This window comes from Pseudophryne corroboree, unplaced genomic scaffold (assembly GCF_028390025.1).
Source record: "Pseudophryne corroboree isolate aPseCor3 unplaced genomic scaffold, aPseCor3.hap2 scaffold_909, whole genome shotgun sequence".
Lineage (NCBI taxonomy): Eukaryota > Metazoa > Chordata > Amphibia > Anura > Myobatrachidae > Pseudophryne > Pseudophryne corroboree.
In genome coordinates this window covers 14,374-38,792 of record NW_026970489.1, presented here as the reverse complement: position 1 = coordinate 38,792, position 24,419 = coordinate 14,374, and the positions used below count along the sequence as shown (strand labels likewise).

At 45.1% G+C, this 24,419-nt stretch overlaps 14 non-coding genes and 1 pseudogene across 14 annotated transcripts; 6 read left to right on the top strand and 9 right to left on the bottom strand.

Annotated features, from left to right (window-relative positions):
* Positions 1-107: 107 nt before the first annotated feature.
* LOC135045452 (U1 spliceosomal RNA) lies at positions 108-270 on the top strand. The gene has a single exon (XR_010237908.1). It is a non-coding gene; the product is annotated as a U1 spliceosomal RNA (small nuclear RNA).
* A 674-nt stretch (positions 271-944) lies between these two features.
* Positions 945-1,108, top strand: LOC135045509 (U1 spliceosomal RNA). The gene has a single exon (XR_010237949.1). It is a non-coding gene; the product is annotated as a U1 spliceosomal RNA (small nuclear RNA).
* Positions 1,109-1,250: 142 nt separating this feature from the next.
* On the top strand, positions 1,251-1,413 carry LOC135045529 (U1 spliceosomal RNA). Its single transcript, XR_010237968.1, has one exon. It is a non-coding gene; the product is annotated as a U1 spliceosomal RNA (small nuclear RNA).
* Positions 1,414-2,087: 674 nt separating this feature from the next.
* Positions 2,088-2,251, top strand: LOC135045440 (U1 spliceosomal RNA). The gene has a single exon (XR_010237896.1). It is a non-coding gene; the product is annotated as a U1 spliceosomal RNA (small nuclear RNA).
* A 152-nt stretch (positions 2,252-2,403) lies between these two features.
* On the top strand, positions 2,404-2,566 carry LOC135045444 (U1 spliceosomal RNA). Its single transcript, XR_010237900.1, has one exon. It is a non-coding gene; the product is annotated as a U1 spliceosomal RNA (small nuclear RNA).
* An 828-nt stretch (positions 2,567-3,394) lies between these two features.
* LOC135045451 (U1 spliceosomal RNA) lies at positions 3,395-3,557 on the bottom strand. Its single transcript, XR_010237907.1, has one exon. It is a non-coding gene; the product is annotated as a U1 spliceosomal RNA (small nuclear RNA).
* A 468-nt stretch (positions 3,558-4,025) lies between these two features.
* Positions 4,026-4,188, top strand: LOC135045525 (U1 spliceosomal RNA). The gene has a single exon (XR_010237964.1). It is a non-coding gene; the product is annotated as a U1 spliceosomal RNA (small nuclear RNA).
* Positions 4,189-5,016: 828 nt separating this feature from the next.
* LOC135045456 (U1 spliceosomal RNA) lies at positions 5,017-5,179 on the bottom strand. Its single transcript, XR_010237912.1, has one exon. It is a non-coding gene; the product is annotated as a U1 spliceosomal RNA (small nuclear RNA).
* A 152-nt stretch (positions 5,180-5,331) lies between these two features.
* LOC135045491 (U1 spliceosomal RNA) lies at positions 5,332-5,495 on the bottom strand. The gene has a single exon (XR_010237932.1). It is a non-coding gene; the product is annotated as a U1 spliceosomal RNA (small nuclear RNA).
* A 674-nt stretch (positions 5,496-6,169) lies between these two features.
* On the bottom strand, positions 6,170-6,332 carry LOC135045471 (U1 spliceosomal RNA). The gene has a single exon (XR_010237919.1). It is a non-coding gene; the product is annotated as a U1 spliceosomal RNA (small nuclear RNA).
* A 152-nt stretch (positions 6,333-6,484) lies between these two features.
* On the bottom strand, positions 6,485-6,648 carry LOC135045498 (U1 spliceosomal RNA). The gene has a single exon (XR_010237939.1). It is a non-coding gene; the product is annotated as a U1 spliceosomal RNA (small nuclear RNA).
* A 674-nt stretch (positions 6,649-7,322) lies between these two features.
* LOC135045528 (U1 spliceosomal RNA) lies at positions 7,323-7,485 on the bottom strand. The gene has a single exon (XR_010237967.1). It is a non-coding gene; the product is annotated as a U1 spliceosomal RNA (small nuclear RNA).
* A 151-nt stretch (positions 7,486-7,636) lies between these two features.
* Positions 7,637-7,800, bottom strand: LOC135045515 (U1 spliceosomal RNA). The gene has a single exon (XR_010237955.1). It is a non-coding gene; the product is annotated as a U1 spliceosomal RNA (small nuclear RNA).
* Positions 7,801-8,501: 701 nt separating this feature from the next.
* LOC135045462 (U1 spliceosomal RNA) lies at positions 8,502-8,637 on the bottom strand (annotated as a pseudogene).
* A 152-nt stretch (positions 8,638-8,789) lies between these two features.
* LOC135045494 (U1 spliceosomal RNA) lies at positions 8,790-8,953 on the bottom strand. Its single transcript, XR_010237935.1, has one exon. It is a non-coding gene; the product is annotated as a U1 spliceosomal RNA (small nuclear RNA).
* Between the last annotated feature and the right edge of the window lie 15,466 nt (positions 8,954-24,419).

The following is a 24,419-nucleotide window of genomic DNA, read 5'->3' as shown; positions in this document are numbered from 1 at the left end:
TAGCCTTGTTCTTCTTTTGAGAGTTCCCTTGTGCTGCCTCAGTTGGATCTCCTTCACTTAACAGGGGGGTGCCCGAGCAGCGACCCTCCCCAGCTCTAGCCCAACTCCTACTTACCTGCCAGGTGAGATACTATGATCATGAAGGTGCTTCTCCCAGGGCAAGGCTCACCCATTGCACTCTGGGTGTGCAGCCCCTGCGATTTCCCCAAATGTGGGAAACTTGACTGCATAATTTGTGTTTCCCCTGGTCGGCTCTCGTATAATTCAGATCTCTTTGTCTCAGATCTCTCTCCAGCCTAGTTTGCTGTCTGTTTCCACTTCTCTTTTCTTCAGCCGCTCCCTTCTATACCCTTGTGCACTATCCTGACTTCTCCTCCCGTCTGCTTACTTTGTGCCTTCCAATGCACAATGCAAACTACAGGTAGTGCTGCAGGGCCCACACCCTTTTACTTGCCTTACAGAGCAGCTCTGGAGCTGTTGCAGTGCCAAGCTGCTGCAAGAAATCAGCTTGAATGCTTCAGGGGCTGGGGCATAGCCAACATGAGCCCCACACCGAAGAAGGGTGGAGGTGTTTAATGCAAACTAGGGGTCAGACAAGCGCAGCAAAAGGCCACCATGCCCTGCACGCCCCTTTTCTGTTTTCATATGCAGACGAGGGTTGAAGCCAACTTTGACCCACTGCTTGGATGACATCACCATATGCAAATCCATCTGCGGCAGGCCTTCCCCCAGGAATGCTTGCACTAGTTGTTGCATTTGGTTTGTTGTTTGGGGGTGCTTCAGTATTAGGCAGCCGTCTGCCCTCCCATGTTCATCTGAAAATATGTGTTCTCCCTGCAGTTGTTGTCCCTAGATGAGAGTTCCCTTGTGCTGCCTCAGTTGAATCTCCTTAACTTGACAGAGATGTGCCTGAGCAGCGGCCCTCCCCAGCTCTATCCCAAATCATACTTATTTTGCATAGGAGATACCATGGTCATGAAGATTATTCTCCCAGGGTGAGGTTCATTCATTGCATTCTGGGTATGCTGACCCCTGTGATTTCCCCAAATGTGGGAAACTCGACTGCTTTATTTGTGGTAGTGGGGGACTGTGTTTGTGTTTTCCTCTGGTCAGCTCTGGTAAAAGTCAGATTTCTTTGTTTCAGAGCCTTGTTCTTCTTTTGAGAGTTCCCTTGTGCTGCCTCAGTTGGATCTCCTTCACTTGACAGGGGGGTGCCCGAGCAGAGACCCTCCCCAGCTCTAGCCCAACTCCTACTTACCTGCCAGGTGAGATACTATGATCATGAAGGTGCTTCTCCCAGGGCAAGGCTCACCCATTGCACTCTGGGTGTGCTGCCCCTGCGATTTCCCCAAATGTGGGAAACTTGACTGCATAATTTGTGTTTCCCCTGGTCGGCTCTCGTATAATTCAGATCTCTTTGTCTCAGGTCTCTCTCCAGCCTAGTTTGCTGTCTGTTTCCACTTCTCTTTTCTTCAGCCGCTCCCTTCTATACCCTTGTGCACTATCCTGACTTCTCCTCCCGTCTGCTTACTTTGTGCCTTCCAATGCACAATGCAAACTACAGGTAGTGCTGCAGGGCCCACACCCTTTTACTTGCCTTACAGAGCAGCTCTGGAGCTGTTACAGTGCCCAGCTGCTGCAAGAAATCTGCTTGAATGCTTCAGGGGATGGGGCATGGCCAACATGAGCCCCACACCAAAGGAGGGTGGAGGTGTTTAATGCGAACTAGGGGTCATCCAAGCACCGCAAAAGGCCGCCATGCCCTGCACGCCCCTTTTCTCTTTTCATATGCAGATGAGGGTTGAAGCCAACTTTGACCCACTGCTTGTATGACATCACCGTATGCAAATCCGTCTTCTGCAGAACTTCCCCCAGGAATGCTTGCACTAGTTGTTGCATTTGGTTTGTTGTTTGGGGGTGCTTCAGTATTAGGCAGCCTTCTGCCCTCCCATGTTCATCTGAAAATATGTGTTCTCCCTGCAGTTGTTGTCCCCAGATGAGAGTTCCCTTGTGCTGCCTCAGTTGAATCTCCTTTACTTGACAGAGATGTGCATGAGCAGCGGCCCTCCCCAGCCCTATTCCAAATCATACTTATTTTGCATAGGAGATACCATGGTCATGAAGATTGTTCTCCCAGGGTGAGGTTCATTCATTGCATTTTGGGTATGCTGACCCCTGTGATTTCCCCAAATGTGGGAAACTCAACTGCATTATTTGTGGTAGTGGGGGACTGTGTTTGTGCTTTCCTCTGGTCAGCTCTGGTAAAAGTCAGATTTCTTTGTCTCAGATTTTCCTCTTGCCTTGTTCTTCTTTCGAGAGTTCCCTTGTGCTGCCTCAGTTGGATCTCCTTCACTTGACAGGGGGGTACCCGAGCAGCGACCCTCCCCAGCTCTAGCCCAACTCCTACTTACCTGCCAGGTGAGATACTATGATCATGAAGGTGCTTCTCCCAGGGCAAGGCTCACCCATTGCACTCTGGGTGTGCTGCTCCTGCGATTTCCCCAAATGTGGGAAACTTGACTGCATAATTTGTGTTTCCCCTGGTCGGCTCTCGTATAATTCAGATCTCTTTGTCTCAGGTCTCTCTCCAGCCTAGTTTGCTGTCTGTTTCCACTTCTCTTTTCTTCAGCCGCTCCCTTCTATACCCTTGTGCACTATCCTGACTTCTCCTCCCGTCTGCTTACTTTGTGCCTTCCAATGCACAATGCAAACTACAGGTAGTGCTGCAGGGCCCACACCCTTTTACTTGCCTTACAGAGCAGCTCTGGAGCTGTTAAAGTGCCCAGCTGCTGCAAGAAATCAGCTTGAATGCTTCAGGGGCTGGGGCATAGCCAACATGAGCCCCACACCGAAGGAGGGTGGAGGTGTTTAATGCAAACTAGGGGTCGGTCAAGCGCCGCAAAAGGCCACCATGCCCTGCACGCCCCTTTTCTGTTTTCATATGCAGACGAGGGTTGAAGCCAACTTTGACCCACTGCTTGGATGACATCACCATATGCAAATCCATCTGCGGCAGGCCTTCCCCCAGGAATGCTTGCACTAGTTGTTGCATTTGTTTTGTTGTTTGGGGGTGCTTCAGTATTAGTCAGCCTTCTGCTCCACCCTCCTTTGGTGTGGGGCTCATGTTGGCCATGTCCCATCCCCTGAAGCATTCAAGCAGATTTCTTGCAGCAGCTGGGCACTGTAACAGCTCCAGAGCTGCTCTGTAAGGCAAGTAAAAGGGTGTGGGCCCTGCAGCACTACCTGTAGTTTGCATTGTGCATTGGAAGGCACAAAGTAAGCAGACGGGAGGAGAAGTCAGGATAGTGCACAAGGGTATAGAAGGGAGCGGCTGAAGAAAAGAGAAGTGGAAACAGACAGCAAACTAGGCTGGAGAGAGATCTGAGACAAAGAGATCTGAATTATACGAGAGCCGACCAGGGGAAACACAAATTATGCAGTCAAGTTTCCCACATTTGGGGAAATCGCAGGGGCTGCACACCCAGAGTGCAATGGGTGAGCCTTGCCCTGGGAGAAGCACCTTCATGATCATAGTATCTCACCTGGCAGGTAAGTAGGAGTTGGGCTAGAGCTGGGGAGGGTCGCTGCTCGGGCACCCCCCTGTTAAGTGAAGGAGATCCAACTGAGGCAGCACAAGGGAACTCTCAAAAGAAGAACAAGGCTAGAGGAAGATCTGAAACAAAGAAATCTGACTTTTACCAGAGCTGACCAGAAGAAAACACAAACACAGTCCCCCACTACCACAAATAAAGCAGTCGAGTTTCCCACATTTGGGGAAATCACAGGGGTCAGCATACCCAAAATGCAATGAATGAACCTCACCTCGACTGCTTTATTTGTGGTAGTGGGGGACTGTGTTTGTGTTTTCTTCTGGTCAGCTCTGGTAAAAGTCAGATTTCTTTGTTTCAGATCTTCCTCTAGCCTTGTTCTTCTTTTGAGAGTTCCCTTGTGCTGCCTCAGTTGGATCTCCTTCACTTAACAGGGGGGTGCCCGAGCAGCGACCCTCCCCAGCTCTAGCCCAACTCATACTTACCTGCCAGGTGAGATACTATGATCATGAAGGTGCTTCTCCCAGGGCAAGGCTCACCCATTGCACTCTGGGTGTGCTGCCCCTGCGATTTCCCCAAATGTGGGAAACTTGACTGCATAATTTGTGTTTCCCCTGGTCGGCTATCGTATAATTCAGATCTCTTTGTCTCAGATCTCTCTCCAGCCTAGTTTGCTGTCTGTTTCCACTTCTCTTTTCTTCAGCCGCTCCCTTCTATACCCTTGTGCACTATCCTGACTTCTCCTCCCGTCTGCTTACTTTGTGCCTTCCAATGCACAATGCAAACTACAGGTAGTGCTGCAGGGCCCACACCCTTTTACTTGCCTTACAGAGCAGCTCTTGAGCTGTTACAGTGCCCAGCTGCTGCAAGAAATCTGCTTGAAAGCTTCAGGGGATGGGGCATGGCCAACATGAGCCCCACACCAAAGCAGGGTGCAGCAGAAGGCTGCCTAATACTGAAGCACCCCCAAACAACAAACCAAATGCAACAACTAGTGCAAGCATTCCTGGGGGAAGGCCTGCCGCAGATGGATTTGCATATGGTGATGTCATCCAAGCAGTGGGTCAAAGTTGGCTTCAACCCTCATCTGCATATGAAAACAGAAAAGGGGCGTGCAGGGCATGGTGGCCTTTTGCGGCGCTTGACTGACCCCTAGTTTGCATTAAACACCTCCACCCTCCTTCGGTGTGGGGCTGATGTTGGCTATGCCCCAGCCCCTGAAGCATTCAAGCTGATTTCTTGCAGCAGCTGGGCACTGTAACAGCTCCAGAGCTGCTCTGTAAGGCAAGTAAAAGGGTGTGGGCCCTGCAGCACTACCTGTAGTTTGCATTGTGCATTGGAAGGCACAAAGTAAGCAGACGGGAGGAGAAGTCAGGATAGTGCACAAGGGTATAGAAGGGAGCGGCTGAAGAAAAGAGAAGTGGAAACAGACAGCAAACTAGGCTGGAGAGAGACCTGAGACAAAGAGATCTGAATTATACGAGAGCCGACCAGGGGAAACACAAATTATGCAGTCAAGTTTCCCACATTTGGGGAAATCGCAGGAGCAGCACACCCAGAGTACAATGGGTGAGCCTTGCCCTGGGAGAAGCACCTTAATGATCATAGTATCTCACCTGGCAGGTAAGTAGGAGTTGGGCTAGAGCTGGGGAGGGTCGCTGCTCGGGTACCCCCCTGTAAAGTGAAGGAGATCCAACAAAGGCAGCACAAGGGAACTCTCGAAAGAAGAACAAGGCTAGAGGAAAATGTGAGACAAAGAAATCTGACTTTTACTAGAGCTGACCAGAGGAAAGCACAAACACAGTCCCCCACTACCACAAATAATGCAGTTGAGTTTCCCACATTTGGGGAAATCACAGGGGTCAGCATACCCAAAATGCAATGAATGAACCTCACCCTGGGAGAAAAATCTTCATGACCATGGTATCTCCTATGCAAAATAAGTATGATTTGGAATAGGGCTGGGGAGGGCCGCTGCTCATGCACATCTCTGTCAAGTAAAGGAGATTCAACTGAGGCAGCACAAGGGAACTCTCATCTGGGGACAACAACTGCAGGGAGAACATATATTTTCAGATGAACATGGGAGGGCAGAAAGCTGCCTAATACTGAAGCACCCCCAAACAACAAACCAAATGCAACAACTAGTGCAAGCATTCCTGGGGGAAGGCCTGCCGCAGATGGATTTGCATATGGTGATGTCATCCAAGCAGTGGGTCAAAGTTGGCTTCAACCCTCGTCTGCATATGAAAAGAGAAAAGGGGCGTGCAGGGCATGGTGGCCTTTTGCGGCACTTGGCTGACCCCTAGTTTGCATTAAACACCTCCACCCTCCTTTGGTGTGGGGCTCATGTTGGCTATGCCCCAGCCCCTGAAGCATTCAAGCTGATTTCTTGCAGCAGCTGGGCACTGTAACAGCTCCAGAGCTGCTCTGTAAGGCAAGTAAAAGGGTGTGGGCCCTGCAGCACTACCTGTAGTTCGCATTGTGCGTTGGAAGGCACAAAGTAAGCAGACAGGAGGAGAAGTCAGGATAGTGCGCAAGGGCATAGAAGGGAGCGGCTCAAGAAAAGAGAAGTGGAAACAGACAGCAAACTAGGCTGGAGAGAGACCTGAGACAAAGAGATCTGAATTATACGAGAGCCGACCAGGGGAAACACAAATTATGCAGTCAAGTTTCCCACATTTGGGGAAATCGCAGGAGCAGCACACCTAGAGTGCAATGGGTGAGCCTTGCCCTGGGAGAAGCACCTTCATGATCATAGTATCTCACCTGGCAGGTAAGTAGGAGTTGGGCTAGAGCTGGGGAGGATCGCTGCTCGGGTACCCCCCTGTAAACTGAAGGAGATCCAACTGAGGCAGCACAAGGGAACTCTCGAAAGAAGAACAAGGCTAGAGGAAAATCTGAGACAAAGAAATCTGACTTTTACCAGAGCTGACCAGAGGAAAGCACAAACACAGTCCCCCACTACCACAAATAATGCAGTCAAGTTTCCCACATTTGGGGAAATCACAGGGGTCAGCATACCCAAAATGCAATGAATGAACCTCACCCTGGGAGAACAATCTTCATGACCATGGTATCTCCTATGCAAAATAAGTATGATTTGGAATAGGGCTGGGGAGGGCCGCTGCTCATGCACATCTCTGTCAAGTAAAGGAGATTCAACTGAGGCAGCACAAGGGAACTCTCATCTGGGGACAACAACTGCAGGGAGAACACATATTTTCAGATGAACATGGGAGGGCAGAAGGCTGCCTAATACTGAAGCACCCCCAAACAACAAACCAAATGCAACAACTAGTGCAAGCATTCCTGGGGGAAGTTCTGCAGAAGACGGATTTGCATACGGTGATGTCATCCAAGCAGTGGGTCAAAGTTGGCTTCAACCCTCATCTGCATATGAAAAGAGAAAAGGAGCGTGCAGGGCATGGCGGCCTTTTGCGGTGCTTGGATGACCCCTAGTTCGCATTAAACACCTCCACCCTCCTTTGGTGTGGGGCTCATGTTGGCCATGCCCCATCCCCTGAAGCATTCAAGCTGATTTCTTGCAGCAGCTGGGCACTGTAACATCTCCAGAGCTGCTCTGTAAGGCAAGTAAAAGGGTGTGGGCCCTGCAGCACTACCTGTAGTTTGCATTGTGCATTGGAAGGCACAAAGTAAGCAGACGGGAGGAGAAGTCAGGATAGTGCACAAGGGTATAGAAGGGAGCGGCTGAAGAAAAGAGAAGTGGAAACAGACAGCAAACTAGGTTGGAGAGAGACCTGAGACAAAGAGATCTGAATTACACGAGAGCCGACCAGGGGAAACACAAATTATGCAGTCAAGTTTCCCACATTTGGGGAAATCGCAGGGGCAGCACAGCCAGAGTGCAATGGGTGAGCCTTGCCCTGGGAGAAGCACCTTCATGATCATAGTATCTCACCTGGCAGGTAAGTAGGAGTTGGGCTAGAGCTGGGGAGGGTCTCTGCTTGGGCACCCCCCTGTCAAGTGAAGGAGATCCAACTGAGGCAGCACAAGGGAACTCTCGAAAGAAGAACAAGGCTAGAGGAAGATCTGAACAAAGAAATCTGACTTTTACCAGAGCTGACCAGAGGAAAGCACAAACACAGTCTCCCACTACCACAAATAATGCAGTCAAGTTTCCCACATTTGGGGAAATCACAGGGGTCAGCATACCCAAAATGCAATGAATGAACCTCACCCTGGGAGAAAAATCTTCATGACCATGGTATCTCCTATGCAAAATAAGTATGATTTGGAATAGGGCTGGGGAGGGCCGCTGCTCATGCACATCTCTGTCAAGTAAAGGAGATTCAACTGAGGCAGCACAAGGGAACTCTCATCTTGGGACAACAACTGCAGGGAGAACATATATTTTCAGATGAACATGGGAGGGCAGAAGGCTGCCTAATACTGAAGCACCCCCAAACAACAAACCAAATGCAACAACTAGTGCAAGCATTCCTGGGGGAAGGCCTGCCGCAGATGGATTTGCATATGGTGATGTCATCCAAGCAGTGGGTCAAAGTTGGCTTCAACCCTCATCTGCATATGAAAAGAGAAAAGGGGCGTGCAGGGCATGGTGGCCTTTTGCGGCGCTTGGCTGACCCCTAGTTTGCATTAAACACCTCCACCCTCCTTTGGTGTGGGGCTCATGTTGGCTATGCCCCAGCCCCTGAAGCATTCAAGCTGATTTCTTGCAGCAGCTGGGCACTGTAACAGCTCCAGAGCTGCTCTGTAAGGCAAGTAAAAGGGTGTGGGCCCTGCAGCACTACCTGTAGTTTGCATTGTGCATTGGAAGGCACAAAGTAAGCAGACGGGAGGAGAAGTCAGGATAGTGCACAAGGGTATAGAAGGGAGCGGCTGAAGAAAAGAGAAGTGGAAACAGACAGCAAACTAGGCTGGAGAGAGACCTGAGACAAAGAGATCTGAATTATACGAGAGCCGACGAGGGGAAACACAAATTATGCAGTCAAGTTTCCCACATTTGGGGAAATCGCAGGAGCAGCACACCCAGAGTGCAATGGTTGAGCCTTGCCCTGGGAGAAGCACCTTCATGATCATAGTATCTCACCTGGCAGGTAAGTAGGAGTTGGGCTAGAGCTGGGGAGGGTCGCTGTTCGGGCACCCCCCTGTCAAGTGAAAGAGATCCAACTGAGGCAGCACAAGGGAACTCTCGAAAGAAGAACAAGGCTAGAGGAAGATCTGAGACAAAGAAATCTGACTTTTACCAGAGCTGACCAGAGGAAAGCACAAACACAGTCCCCCACTACCACAAATAATGCAGTCGAGTTTCCCACATTTGGGAAAATCACAGGGGTCAGCATACCCAGAATGCAATGAATGAACCTCACCCTTGGAGAACAATCTTCATGACCATGGTATCTCCTATGCAAAATAAGTATGATTTGGGATAGGGCTGGTGAGGGCAGCTGCTCAGGCACATCTCTGTCAAGTAAAGGAGATTCAACTGAGGCAGCACAAGTGAACTCTCATCTGGGGACAACAACTGCAGGGAGACCACATCTTTTCAGATGAACATGGGAGGGCGGAAGGCTGCCTAATACTGAAGCACCATCAAATATCAAACCATATGCAACAACTAGTACAAGCACTCCTGGGGGAAGGTCTGCAGTAGACGGATTTGCATACGGTGATGTTATCCAAGCAGTGGGCCAAAGTTGACTGGAACCCTCATCTGCATATGAAAAGAGAAAAGGGGCATGCAGGGCATGGCGGCCTTTTGCAGTGCTTGGATGACCCCTAGTTCGCATTAAACACCTCCCCCCTCCTTTGGTGTGGGGCTCATGTTGGCCATGCCCCATCCCCTGAAGCATTCAAGCTGATTTCTTGCAGCAGCTGGGCACTGTAACAGCTCCAGAGCTGCTCTGTAAGGCAAGTAAAAGGGTGTGGGCCCTGCAGCACTACCTGTAGTTTGCATTCTAGTGTCTTTCGTTTGGGAGAAAAATGCAAAGGTACAATACAGCTTTTCCTTGCCAATATCTCTCTTTTGCAAAGAGCTAGGCATTGGAAAATTCAGGGCTATACCGTGTAGATGAAGCACTAACAGGAGGCTTTTAAATTTTCATTCTAGTGTCTTTCGTTTGGGAGAAAAATGCAAAGGTACAATACAGCTTTTCCTTGCCAATATCTCTCTTTTGTAAAGAGCTAGGCATTGGAAAATTCAGGGCTATACCGTGTAGATGAAGCACTAACAGGAGGCTTTTAAATTTTCATTCTAGTGTCTTTCGTTTGGGAGAAAAATGCAAAGGTACAATACAGCTTTTCCTTGCCAATATCTCTCTTTCTCTATCGTCCTAAGTGGATGCTGGGGTTCCTGAAAGGACCATGGGGAATAGCGGCTCCGCAGGAGACAGGGCACAAAAAAGTAAAGCTTTTACCAGATCAGGTGGTGTGCACTGGCTCCTCCCCCTATGACCCTCCTCCAGACTCCAGTTAGATTTTGTGCCCGAACGAGAAGGGTGCAATCTAGGTGGCTCTCCTAAAGAGCTGCTTAGAGAAAGTTTAGCTTAGGTTTTTTACTTTACAGTGAGTCCTGCTGGCAACAGGATCACTGCAACGAGGGACTTAGGGGAGAAGTAGTGAACTCACCTGCGTGCAGAGTGGATTTGCTGCTTGGCTACTGGACACTAGCTCCAGAGGGACGATCACAGGTACAGCCTGGATGGTCACCGGAGCCGCGCCGCCGGCCCCCTTGCAGACGCTGAAGAGAGAAGAGGTCCAAAATCGGCGGCTGAAGACTCCTGAGTCTTCATAAAGGTAGCGCACAGCACTGCAGCTGTGCGCCATTTTCCTCTCAGCACACTTCACACAACAGTCACTGAGGGTGCAGAGCGCTGGGGGGGGCGCTCTGAGAGGCAAATAAAAACCTTATTAGAGGCAAAAAATACCTCACATATAGCCCACAGAGGCTATATGGAGATATTTAACCCCTGCCTAACTTCAAAAATAGCGGGAGACGAGCCCGCCGTAAAAGGGGCGGGGCCTATCTCCTCAGCACACAGCGCCATTTTCTCTCACAGAAAAGCTGGAGAGAAGGCTCCCAGGCTCTCCCCTGCACTGCACTACAGAAACAGGGTTAAAACAGAGAGGGGGGGCACTGATTTTGGCGATATTGTATATATATAAAAGATGCTATAAGGGAGAAACACTTATATAAGGTTGTCCCTATATAATTATAGCGTTTTTGGTGTGTGCTGGCAGACTCTCCCTCTGTCTCCCCAAAGGGCTAGTGGGTCCTGTCCTCTGTCAGAGCATTCCCGGTGTGTGTGCTGTGTGTCGGTACGTGTGTGTCGACATGTATGAGGACGATGTTGGTGAGGAGGCGGAGAAATTGCCTGTAATGGTGATGTCACTCTCTAGGGAGTCGACACCGGAATGGATGGCTTATTTAGAGAATTACGTGAGAATGTCAACACGCTGCAAGGTCGGTTGACGACATGAGACGGCCGACTATCTATTAGGACCGGTCCAGGCGTCTCAGAAACACCGTCAGGGGTTTTAAAAAACGCCCATTTACCTCAGTCGGTCGACACAGACACAGACACGGACACTGAATACAGTGTCGACGGTGAATAAACAAACGTATTTCTCATTAGGGCCACACGTTAAGGGCAATGAAGGAGGTGTTACGTGTTTCTGATACTACAAGTACCACAAGAAAGGGTATTATGTGGGAGTGGAAAAAACTACCTGTAGTTTTTCCTGAATCAGATAAAATAAAATGAAGTGTGTGATGATGCGTAGGGTTACCCCGATAGCAAATATTGGCGTTATACCCTTTCCCGCCAGAAATTAGGGTACGTTGGGAAACACCCCTTAGGGTGATAAGGCGCTCACACGCTTATCAAGTGGCGTTACCGTCTCCAGATACGGCCGCCCTCAAGGAGCCAGCTGATAGGAAGCTGGAAAAATATCCTAAAAAGTATATACACACATACGGTGGTTATACTGCGACCAGCGATCGCCATCAGCCTGGAGATGCAGTGCTGGGTTGGCTTGGTCGGATTCCCTGACTGAAAATATTTTATTCATGTAGAGCATTTAATAGGATGCATTCTATATATATGTATGTGAGATGCACAGAGGGATATTTGCTCTCTGGCATCAAGATAAGTGCGTTGTCCATATCTCCCAGAAGATGTCAGGGACACGACAGTGGTCAGGTGATACAGATCCCATACGGCAGATGGAAGTATTGCTGTATAAAGGGAAGGAGTTATTTGGGGGTCGGTCCATCGGACCTGGGGACCACAGCAACAGCTGGGAAATCCAACCTTTTTTACCCCAAGTTACATCTCAGCTAAAAAAGACACCGTCTTTTCAGCCTCAATCTTTCCTTTCCCATGAGGGCATGCAGGCAAAAGGCCAGTCATATCTGCCCAGACATAGAGGTAAGGGAAGTAGACTGCAGCAGGCAGCCCTTTCCCAGGAAAAGAAGCCCTCCACCGCGTCTGCCAAGTCCTCAGCATGACGCTGGGGCCGTGCAAGCGGACTCAAGGTGGGGGGGTAGTCTCAAGAGTCTCAGGGCGCAGTGGGATCACTCGCAAGTTGACCCCTAGATCGTACGAGTATTATCCTAGGGGTAAAGATTGGAGAGTCGAGACATCTTCTCCTCGCAGGTTCCTGAAGTCTGCTTTACCAACGGCTCCCTCCGACAGGGAGGCAGCATTGGAAACAATTCACAAGCTGTATATCCAGCAGGTGATAATCAAAGTACCCCTCCTACGACAAGGAAAAGGGTATTATTTTTCCACACTATATTGTGGTACTGAAGCCAGACGGCTTGGTGACACATAGTCTAAATCTAAAATGTTTTGAACACTTACATAAAAGGTTCAAATCGAGATAAAGTCACTCAGAGCAGTGATAGCGAACCGGAAAAAAGGGGACTATATGGTGTCCCTGGACATCAAGGATTACCTCCATGTCCAAATTTTGTCCTTCTCATCAAGGGTACCTCTGGTTCGTGGTACAGAACTGTCAATATCAGTTTCAGACGATGCCGTTTGAATTATCCACGGCACCCCGGGCCTTTTTACCAAGGTAATGGCCGAAAAGATGTTTCTTCAAAGAAAAAAGGCATCTAAATTATCCCTTACTTGCACGACCTAAAAAGGGCAAGTTCCAGAGAACAGTTGGAGGTCGGAAGAGCACTATCTAAAGTAGTTCTTCGACGGCACGACTGGATTCTAAATATTCCAAGAATCGCAGCTGTTTTCCGACGATACGTCTGCTGTTCCTAGGGATGATTCTGGACACGGTTCAGAAAAAGGTTTTTCTTCCCGAGGAAAAAGCCAAGGAGTTATCCGACCTGTCAGGAACCTCCTAAAACCAGGAAAGGTGTCTGTACATCAATGCACAAGAGTCCTGGGAAAAATGGTGGCTTTTTACGAAGCAATTCCATTCGGCAGATTCCATGCAAGAATTTTCCAAAGGGATCTGTTGGACAAATGGTCAGGGTCGCATCCTCAGATGCACCTGCGAATAACCCTGTCGCCAAGGACAAGGGTATATCTTCTGTGGTGGTTGCAAAAGGCTCATCTATTGGAGGGCCGCAGATTCGGCATACAGGATTTGATCCTGGTGACCACGGACGCCAGCCTGAGAGGTTGGGGAGCAGTCACACAAGGAAGAAACTTCCAGGGGGTATGGACGAACCTGGAAAAGTCTCTTCACATAAACATTCTGGTACTAAGAGCAATCTAAAATGCTCTAAGCCAGGCGGAACCACTCCTGCAAGGAAAACCGGTGTTGATTCAGTCGGACAACATCACGGCGGTCGCCCATGTAAACAGACAGGGCGGCACAAGAAGCAGGAGTGCAATGGCAGAAGCTGCCAAGATTCTTCGCTGGGCGGAGAATCACGTAATAGCACTGTCAGCAGTGTTCTTCCCGGGCGTGGACAACTGGGAAGCAGACTTCCTCAGCAGACACGATATTCACCCGGGAGAGGGGGGTCTTCATCCAGAAGTCTTCCACATGCTAATAAACTGTTGGGAAAGACCAATGGTAGACATGATGGCGTCTCGCCTCAACAAGAAACTGGACAAGTATTGCGCCAGGTCAAGAGATCCACAGGCAATAGCTGTGGACGCACTGGTAACACCTTGGGTGTACAAATCAGTATATGTGTTTCCTCCTCTGCCTCTCATACCAAAGGTATTGAAGATTATACGGTGAGGAGGAGTAAGAACAATACTAGTGGCTCCGGATTGGCCAAGAAGGACTTGGTACCCGGAACTTCAAGAGTTGGTCACGGACGACCCGTGCCCTCTACTTCTGAGAAGGGACCTGCTACAACAGGGTCCCTGTCTCTTTCAAGACTTACCGCGGCTGCGTTTGACGGCATGGCGGTTGAACGCCAGATCCTAAAAGGGAAAGGCATTCCAGAAGAAGTCATTCCTACCTTGATTAAGGCAAGGAAGGAAGTCACCGCGAAACATTATCACCGCATTTGGCGAAAATATGTCGCGTGGTGCGAGGATCGGAGTGTTCCGACGGAGGAATTTCAACTGGGTCGTTTCCTACATTTCCTACAATCAGGATTGTCTATGGGTCTCAAATTGAGATCTATTAAGGTTCAAATTTCGGCCCTGTCAATATTCTTCCAAAAAGAATTGGCCTCAGTTCCTGAGGTACAGACTTTTGTTAAAGGAGTACTGCATATACAGCCTCCTGTGGTGCCTCCGGTGGCACCGTGGGATCTAAATGTAGTTTTAGATTTCCTCAAATCCCATTGGTTTGAACCATTGAAAAAGGTGGATTTTAAATATCTCACATGGAAAGTGACTATGTTACTGGCCCTGGCTTCCGCCAGGAGAGTATCTGAATTGGCGGCTTTATCTTATAAAAGCCCTTATCTAATCTTCCATTCGGATAGGGCAGAACTGAGGACTCGTCCGCATTTTCTCCCTAAGGTGGTATCAGCGTTTCACCTGAACCAACCTATTGTGGTGCCTGCGGCCACTGGCGACTTGGAGGACTCCAAGTTGTTGGACGTTGTCAGAGCCTTAAAAATATACATTTCAAGGACGGCTGAAGTCAGAAAATCTGACTCGCTGTTGATACTATATGCACCCAACAAGTTGGGTGCCCCTGCTTCTAAGCAGACGATTGCTCGTTGGATTTGTAACACAATTCAACTTGCTCATTCTGTGGCAGGCCTGCCACAGCCTAAATCTGTTAAGGCCCATTCCACAAGGAAGGTGGGCTCATCTTGGGCGGCTGCCCGAGGGGTCTCGGCATTACAATTCTGTCGAGCAGCTACGTGGTCGGGGGAAAACACGTTTGTAAAATTCTACAAATTTGATACCCTGGCAAAAGAGGACTTGGAATTCTCTCATTCGGTGCTGCAGAGTCATCCGCACTCTCCCGCCCGTTTGGGAGCTTTGGTAAAATCCCCATGGTCCTTTCAGGAACCCCAGCATCCACTTAGGACGATAGAGAAAATAAGAATTTACTTACCGATAATTCTATTTCTCGGAGTCCGTAGTGGATGCTGGGCGCCCATCCCAAGTGCGGATTATCTGCAATACTGTACATAGTTATTGTTAACAAATTCGGGTTATATTGTTAAGGAGCCATCTTTAAGAGGCTCTTTCTGTTATCATACTGTTAACTGGGTTTAGATCACAAGTTGTACGGTGTGATTGGTGTGGCTGGTATGAGTCTTACCCGGGATTCAAATTGCCTCCCTTATTGTGTACGCTCGTCCGGGCACAGTACCTAACTGGAGTCTGGAGGAGGGTCATAGGGGGAGGAGCCAGTGCACACCACCTGATCTGGTAAAAGCTTTACTTTTTTGTGCCCTGTCTCCTGCGGAGCCGCTATTCCCCATGGTCCTTTCAGGAACCCCAGCATCCACTACGGACTCCGAGAAATAGAATTATCGGTAAGTAAATTCTTATTTTTGCAAAGAGCTAGGCATTGGAAAATTCAGGGCTATAACGTGTAGATGAAGCACTAGCAGGAGGCTTTAACATTTTCATTCTAGTGTCTTTCGTTTGGGAGAAAAATGCAAAAGTACAATGCAGCTTTTCCTTGCCGATATCTCTCTTTTGCAAAGAGATAGGCATTGGAAAATTCAGGGCTATAACGTGTAGATGAAGCACTAATAGGAGGCTTTAAAATTTTCATTCTAGTGTCTTTCGTTTGGGAGAAAAAAGCAAAGGTACAATACAGCTTTTCCTTGCCGATATCTCTCTTTTGCAAAGAGATAGGCATTGGAAAATTCAGGGCTATAACGTGTAGATGAAGCACTAACAGGAGGCTTTAAAATTTTCATTCTAGTGTCTTTCGTTTGGGAGAAAAATGCAAAGGTACAATACAGCTTTTCCTTGCCGATATCTCTCTTTTGCAAAGAGCTAGGCATTGGAAAATTCAGGGCTATAACGTGTAGATGAAGCACTAACAGTAGGCTTTAAAATTTTCATTCTAGTGTCTTTCGTTTGGGAGAAAAATGCAAAGGTACAATACAGCTTTTCCTTGCCAATATCTCTCTTTTGCAAAGAGCTAGGCATTGGAAAATTCAGGGCTATAACGTGTAGATGAAGCACTAACAGGAGGCTTTAAAATTTTCATTCTAGTGTCTTTCGTTTGGGAGAAAAATGCAAAAGTACAATGCAGCTTTTCCTTGCCGATATCTCTCTTTTGCAAAGAGATAGGCATTGGAAAATGCAGGGCTATAACGTGTAGATGAAGCACTAACAGGAGGCTTTAAAATTTTCATTCTAGTGTCTTTCGTTTGGGAGAAAAATGCAAAGGTACAATACAGCATTTCCTTGCCGATATCTCTCTTTTGCAAAGAGATAGGCATTGGAAAATTCAGGGCTATAACGTGTAGATGAAGCACTAACAGGAGGCTTTAAAATTTTCATTCTAGTGTCTTTCGTTTGGGAGAAAAATGCAAAGGTACAATACAGCTTTTCCTTGCCGATATCTCTCTTTTGCAAAGAGATAGGCATTGGAAAATTCAGGGCTATAACGTGTAGATGAAGCACTAACAGGAGGCTTTAACATTTTCATTCTAGTGTACTTCGTTTGGGAGAAAAATGCAAAGGTACAATACAGCTTTTCCTTGCCGATATCTCTCTTTTGCAAAGAGATAGGCATTGGAAAATTCAGGGCTATAACGTGTAGATGAAGCACTAATAGGAGGCTTTAAAATTTTCATTCTAGTGTCCTTCGTTTGGGAGAAAAATGCAAAGGTACAATACTGCTTTTCCTTGCCGATATCTCTCTTTTGCAAAGAGATAGGCATTGGAAAATTCAGGGCTATAACGTGTAGATGAAGCACTAACAGGAGGCTTTAAAATTTTCATTCTAGTGTCTTTCGTTTGGGAGAAAAATGCAAAGGTACAATACAGTTTTTCCTTGCCGATATCTCTCTTTTGCAAAGAGATAGGCATTGGAAAATTCAGGGCTATAACGTGTAGATGAAGCACTAACAGGAGGCTTTAAAATTTTCATTCTAGTGTCTTTCGTTTGGGAGAAAAATGCAAAAGTACAATGCAGCTTTTCCTTGCCGATATCTCTCTTTTGCAAAGAGATAGGCATTGGAAAATGCAGGGCTATAACGTGTAGATGAAGCACTAACAGGAGGCTTTAAAATTTTCATTCTAGTGTCTTTCGTTTGGGAGAAAAATGCAAAGGTACAATACAGCATTTCCTTGCCGATATCTCTCTTTTGCAAAGAGATAGGCATTGGAAAATTCAGGGCTATAACGTGTAGATGAAGCACTAACAGGAGGCTTTAAAATTTTCATTCTAGTGTCTTTCGTTTGGGAGAAAAATGCAAAGGTACAATACAGCTTTTCCTTGCCGATATCTCTCTTTTGCAAAGAGCTAGGCATTGGAAAATTCAGGGCTATACCGCGTACATGAAGCACTAACAGGAGGCTTTTAAATTTTCATTCTAGTGTCTTTCGTTTGGGAGAAAAATGCAAAGGTACAATACAGCTTTTCCTTGCCAATATCTCTCTTTTGCAAAGAGCTAGGCATTGGAAAATTCAGGGCTATAACGTGTAGATGAAGCACTAACAGGAGGCTTTAAAATTTTCATTCTAGTGTCTTTCGTTTGGGAGAAAAATGCAAAAGTACAATGCAGCTTTTCCTTGCCGATATCTCTCTTTTGCAAAGAGATAGGCATTGGAAAATTCAGGGCTATAACGTGTAGATGAAGCACTAATAGGAGGCTTTAAAATTTTCATTCTAGTGTCTTTCGTTTGGGAGAAAAAAGCAAAGGTACAATACAGCTTTTCCTTGCCGATATCTCTCTTTTGCAAAGAGATAGGCATTGGAAAATTCAGGGCTATAACGTGTAGATGAAGCACTAACAGGAGGCTTTAAAATTTTCATTCTAGTGTCTTTCGTTTGGGAGAAAAATGCAAAGGTACAATACAGCTTTTCCTTGCCAATATCTCTCTTTTGCAAAGAGCTAGGCATTGGAAAATTCAGGGCTATAACGTGTAGATGAAGCACTAACAGGAGGCTTTAAAATTTTCATTCTAGTGTCTTTCGTTTGGGAGAAAAATGCAAAAGTACAATGCAGCTTTTCCTTGCCGATATCTCTCTTTTGCAAAGAGATAGGCATTGGAAAATGCAGGGCTATAACGTGTAGATGAAGCACTAACAGGAGGCTTTAAAATTTTCATTCTAGTGTCTTTCGTTTGGGAGAAAAATGCAAAGGTACAATACAGCATTTCCTTGCCGATATCTCTCTTTTGCAAAGAGATAGGCATTGGAAAATTCAGGGCTATAACGTGTAGATGAAGCACTAACAGGAGGCTTTAAAATTTTCATTCTAGTGTACTTCGTTTGGGAGAAAAATGCAAAGGTACAATACAGCTTTTCCTTGCCGATATCTCTCTTTTGCAAAGAGCTAGGCATTGGAAAATTCAGGGCTATAACGTGTAGATGAAGCACTAACAGTAGGCTTTAACATTTTCATTCTAGTGTCTTTCGTTTGGGAGAAAAATGCAAAGGCACAATACAGCTTTTCCTTGCCGATATCTCTCTTTTGCAAAGAGATAGGCATTGGAAAATTCAGGGCTATAACGTGTAGATGAAGCACTAACAGGAGACTTTAAAATTTTCATTCTAGTGTCTTTCGTTTGGGAGAAAAATGCAAAAGTACAATGCAGCTTTTCCTTGCCGATATCTCTCTTTTGCAAAGAGATAGGCATTGGAAAATGCAGGGCTATAACGTGTAGATGAAGCACTAACAGGAGGCTTTAAAATTATCATTCTAGTGTCTTTCGTTTGGGAGAAAAATGCAAAAGTACAATACACTTTTCCTTGCCGATATCTCTCTTTTGCAAAGAGATAGGCATTGGAAAATTCAGGGCTATAACGTGTAGATGAAGCACTAATAGGAGGCTTTAACATTTTCATTCTAGTATCCTTCGTTTGGGAAAAAAATGCAAAGGTACAATACATCTTTTCCTTGCCGATATCTCTCTTTTGAAAAGAGATAGGCATTGGAAAATTCAGGGCTATAACGTGTAGATGAAGCACTAACAGGAGGCTTTAAAATTTTCATTCTAGTGTCTTTCGTTTGGGAGAAAAATGCAAAGGTACAATACAGCTTTTCCTTGCCGATATCTCTCTTTTGCAAAGAGCTAGGCATTGGAAAATTCAGGGCTATAACGTGTAGATGAAGCACTAACAGTAGGCTTTAAAATTTTCATTCTAGTGTCTTTCGTTTGGGAGAAAAATGCAAAGGTACAATACAGCTTTTCCTTGCCGATATCTCTCTTTTGCAAAGAGCTAGGCATTGGAAAATTCAGGGCTATAACGTGCAGATGAAGCACTAACAGTAGGATTTAAAATTTTCATTCTAGTATCTTTCGTTTGGGAGAAAAATGCAAAGGTACAATACAGCTTTTCCTTGCCGATATCTCTCTTTTGCAAAGAGATAGGCATTGGAAAATTCAGGGCTATAACGTGTAGATGAAGCACTAACAGGAGGCTTTAAAATTTTCATTTTAGTGTCTTTCGTTTGGGAGAAAAATGCAAAGGTACAATACAGTTTTTCCTTGCCGATATCTCTCTTTTGCAAAGAGATAGGCATTGGAAAATTCAGGGCTATAACGTGTAGATGAAGCACTAATAGGAGGCTTTAAAATTTTCATTCTAGTGTCCTTCGTTTGGGAGAAAAATGCAAAGGTACAATACAGCTTTTCCTTGCTGATATCTCTCTTTTGCAAAGAGATAGGCATTGGAAAATTCAGGGCTATAACGTGTAGATGAAGCACTAACAGGAGGCTTTAAAATTTTCATTCTAGTGTCTTTCGTTTGGGAGAAAAATGCAAAGGTACAATACAGTTTTTCCTTGCCGATATCTCTCTTTTGCAAAGAGCTAGGCATTGGAAAATTCAGGGCTATAACGTGTAGATGAAGCACTAACAGTAGGCTTTAACATTTTCATTCTAGTGTCTTTCGTTTGGGAGAAAAATGCAAAGGTACAATACAGCATTTCCTTGCCGATATCTCTCTTTTGCAAAGAGCTAGGCATTGGAAAATTCAGGGCTATAACGTGTAGATGAAGCACTAACAGTAGGCTTTAAAATTTTCATTCTAGTGTCTTTCGTTTGGGAGAAAAATGCAAAGGTATAATACAGCTTTTCCTTGCCGATATCTCTCTTTTGCAAAGAGATAGGCATTGGAAAATTCAGGGCTATAACGTGTAGATGAAGCACTAACAGGAGGCTTTAAATTTTTCATTCTAGTGTCCTTCGTTTGGGAGAAAAATGCAAAGGTACAATACAGCTTTTCCTTGCCGATATCTCTCTTTTGCAAAGAGATAGGCATTGGAAAATTCAGGGCTATAACGTATAGATGAAGCACTAACAGGAGGCTTTAAAATTTTCATTCTAGTGTCTTTCGTTTGGGAGAAAAATGCAAAAGTACAATGCAGCTTTTCCTTGCCGATATCTCTCTTTTGCAAAGAGATAGGCATTGGAAAATGCAGGGCTATAACGTGTAGATGAAGCACTAACAGGAGTCTTTAAAATTTTCATTCTAGTGTCTTTCGTTTGGGAGAAAAATGCAAAGGTACAATACAGCTTTTCCTTGCCGATATCTCTCTTTTGCAAAGAGATAGGCATTGGAAAATTCAGGGCTATAACGTGTAGATGAAGCACTAACAGGAGGCTTTAACATTTTCATTCTAGTGTACTTCGTTTGGGAGAAAAATGCAAAGGTACAATACAGCTTTTCCTTGCCGATATCTCTCTTTTGCAAAGAGATAGGCATTGGAAAATTCAGGGCTATAACGTGTAGATGAAGCACTAATAGGAGGTTTTAAAATTTTCATTCTAGTGTCCTTCGTTTGGGAGAAAAATGCAAAGGTACAATACAGCTTTTCCTTGCCGATATCTCTCTTTTGCAAAGAGATAGGCATTGGAAAATTCAGGGCTATAACGTGTAGATGAAGCACTAACAGTAGGCTTTAAAATTTTCATTCTAGTGTCTTTCGTTTGGGAGAAAAATGCAAAGGTATAATACAGCTTTTCCTTGCCGATATCTCTCTTTTGCAAAGAGATAGGCATTGGAAAATTCAGGGCTATAACGTGTAGATGAAGCACTAACAGGAGGCTTTAAATTTTTCATTCTAGTGTCCTTCGTTTGGGAGAAAAATGCAAAGGTACAATACAGCTTTTCCTTGCCGATATCTCTCTTTTGCAAAGAGATAGGCATTGGAAAATTCAGGGCTATAACGTATAGATGAAGCACTAACAGGAGGCTTTAAAATTTTCATTCTAGTGTCTTTCGTTTGGGAGAAAAATGCAAAAGTACAATGCAGCTTTTCCTTGCCGATATCTCTCTTTTGCAAAGAGATAGGCATTGGAAAATGCAGGGCTATAACGTGTAGATGAAGCACTAACAGGAGTCTTTAAAATTTTCATTCTAGTGTCTTTCGTTTGGGAGAAAAATGCAAAGGTACAATACAGCTTTTCCTTGCCGATATCTCTCTTTTGCAAAGAGATAGGCATTGGAAAATTCAGGGCTATAACGTGTAGATGAAGCACTAACAGGAGGCTTTAACATTTTCATTCTAGTGTACTTCGTTTGGGAGAAAAATGCAAAGGTACAATACAGCTTTTCCTTGCCGATATCTCTCTTTTGCAAAGAGATAGGCATTGGAAAATTCAGGGCTATAACGTGTAGATGAAGCACTAATAGGAGGTTTTAAAATTTTCATTCTAGTGTCCTTCGTTTGGGAGAAAAATGCAAAGGTACAATACAGCTTTTCCTTGCCGATATCTCTCTTTTGCAAAGAGATAGGCATTGGAAAATTCAGGGCTATAACGTGTAGATGAAGCACTAACAGGAGGCTTTAAAATTTTCATTCTAGTGTCTTTCGTTTGGGAGAAAAATGCAAAGGTACAATACAGCTTTTCCTTGCCGATATCTCTCTTTTGCAAAGAGCTAGGCATTGGAAAATTCAGGGCTATAACGTGTAGATGAAGCACTAACAGGAGGCTTTAAAATTTTCATTCTAGTGTCTTTCGTTTGGGAGAAAAATGCAAAGGTACTATACAGCTTTTCCTTGCCGATATCTCTCTTTTGCAAAGAGATAGGCATTGGAAAATTCAGGGCTATAACGTGTATATGAAGCACTAACAGGAGGCTTTAAAATTTTCATTCTAGTGTCTTTCGTTTGGGAGAAAAATGCAAAGGTACAATACAGCTTTTCCTTGCCGATATCTCTCTTTTGCAAAGAGATAGGCATTGGAAAATTCAGGGCTATAACGTGTAGATGAAGCACTAACAGTAGACTTTAAAATTTTCATTCTAGTGTCTTTCGTTTGGGAGAAAAATGCAAAGGTACAATACAGCTTTTCCTTGCCAATATCTCTCTTTTGCAAAGAGCTAGGCATTGGAAAATTCAGGGCTATAACGTGTAGATGAAGCACTAACAGGAGGCTTTAAAATTTTCATTCTAGTGTCTTTCGTTCGGGAGAAAAATGCAAAGGTACAATACAGTTTTTCCTTGCCGATATCTCTCTTTTGCAAAGAGATAGGCATTGGAAAATTCAGGGCTATAACGTGTAGATGAAGCACTAACAGGAGGCTTTAAAATTTTCATTCTAGTGTCCTTCGTTTGGGAGAAAAATGCAAAGGTACAATACAGCTTTTCCTTGCCAATATCTCTCTTTTGCAAAGAGCTAGGCATTGGAAAATTCAGGGCTATAACGTGTAGATGAAGCACTAAAAGGAGGCTTTAAAATTTTCATTCTAGTGTCTTTCGTTTGGGAGAAAAATGTAAAAGTACAATGCAGCTTTTCCTTGCCGATATCTCTCTTTTGCAAAGAGATAGGCATTGGAAAATTCAGGGCTATAACGTGTAGATGAAGCACTAACAGGAGGCTTTAAAATTTTCATTCTAGTGTCCTTCGTTTGGGAGAAAAATGCAAAGGTACAATACAGCTTTTCCTTGCCGATATCTCTCTTTTGCAAAGAGATAGGCATTGGAAAATTCAGGGCTATAACGTGTAGATGAAGCACTAACAGGAGGCTTTAAAATTTTCATTCTAGTGTCTTTCGTTTGGGAGAAAAATGCAAAGGTACAATACAGCTTTTCCTTGCCGATATCTCTCTTTTGCAAAGAGCTAGGCATTGGAAAATTCAGGGCTATAACGTGTAGATGAAGCACTAACAGTAGACTTTAAAATTTTCATTCTAGTGTCTTTCGTTTGGGAGAAAAATACAGCTTTTCCTTGCCAATATCTCTCTTTTGCAAAGAGCTAGGCATTGGAAAATTCAGGGCTATAACGTGTAGATGAAGCACTAACAGGAGGCTTTAAAATTTTCATTCTAGTGTCTTTCGTTTGGGAGAAAAATGCAAATGTACAATACAGTTTTTCCTTGCCGATATCTCTCTTTTGCAAAGAGATAGGCATTGGAAAATTCAGGGCTATAACGTGTAGATGAAGCACTAACAGGAGGCTTTAAAATTTTCATTCTAGTGTCTTTCGTTTGGGAGAAAAATGCAAAGGTACAATACAGCTTTTCCTTGCCGATATCTCTCTTTTGCAAAGAGATAGGCATTTGAAAATTCAGGGCTATAACGTGTAGATGAAGCACTAACAGGAGGCTTTAAAATTTTCATTCTAGTGTCCTTCGTTTGGGAGAAAAATGCAAAGGTACAATACAGCTTTTCCTTGCCGATATCTCTCTTTTGCAAAGAGATAGGCATTGGAAAATTCAGGGCTATAACGTGTAGATGAAGCACTAATAGGAGGTTTTAAAATTTTCATTCTAGTGTCCTTCGTTTGGGAGAAAAATGCAAAGGTACAATACAGCTTTTCCTTGCCGATATCTCTCTTTTGCAAAGAGATAGGCATTGGAAAATTCAGGGCTATAACGTGTAGATGAAGCACTAACAGTAGGCTTTAAAATTTTCATTCTAGTGTCTTTCGTTTGGGAGAAAAATGCAAAGGTATAATACAGCTTTTCCTTGCCGATATCTCTCTTTTGCAAAGAGATAGGCATTGGAAAATTCAGGGCTATAACGTGTAGATGAAGCACTAACAGGAGGCTTTAAATTTTTCATTCTAGTGTCCTTCGTTTGGGAGAAAAATGCAAAGGTACAATACAGCTTTTCCTTGCCGATATCTCTCTTTTGCAAAGAGATAGGCATTGGAAAATTCAGGGCTATAACGTATAGATGAAGCACTAACAGGAGGCTTTAAAATTTTCATTCTAGTGTCTTTCGTTTGGGAGAAAAATGCAAAAGTACAATGCAGCTTTTCCTTGCCGATATCTCTCTTTTGCAAAGAGATAGGCATTGGAAAATGCAGGGCTATAACGTGTAGATGAAGCACTAACAGGAGTCTTTAAAAT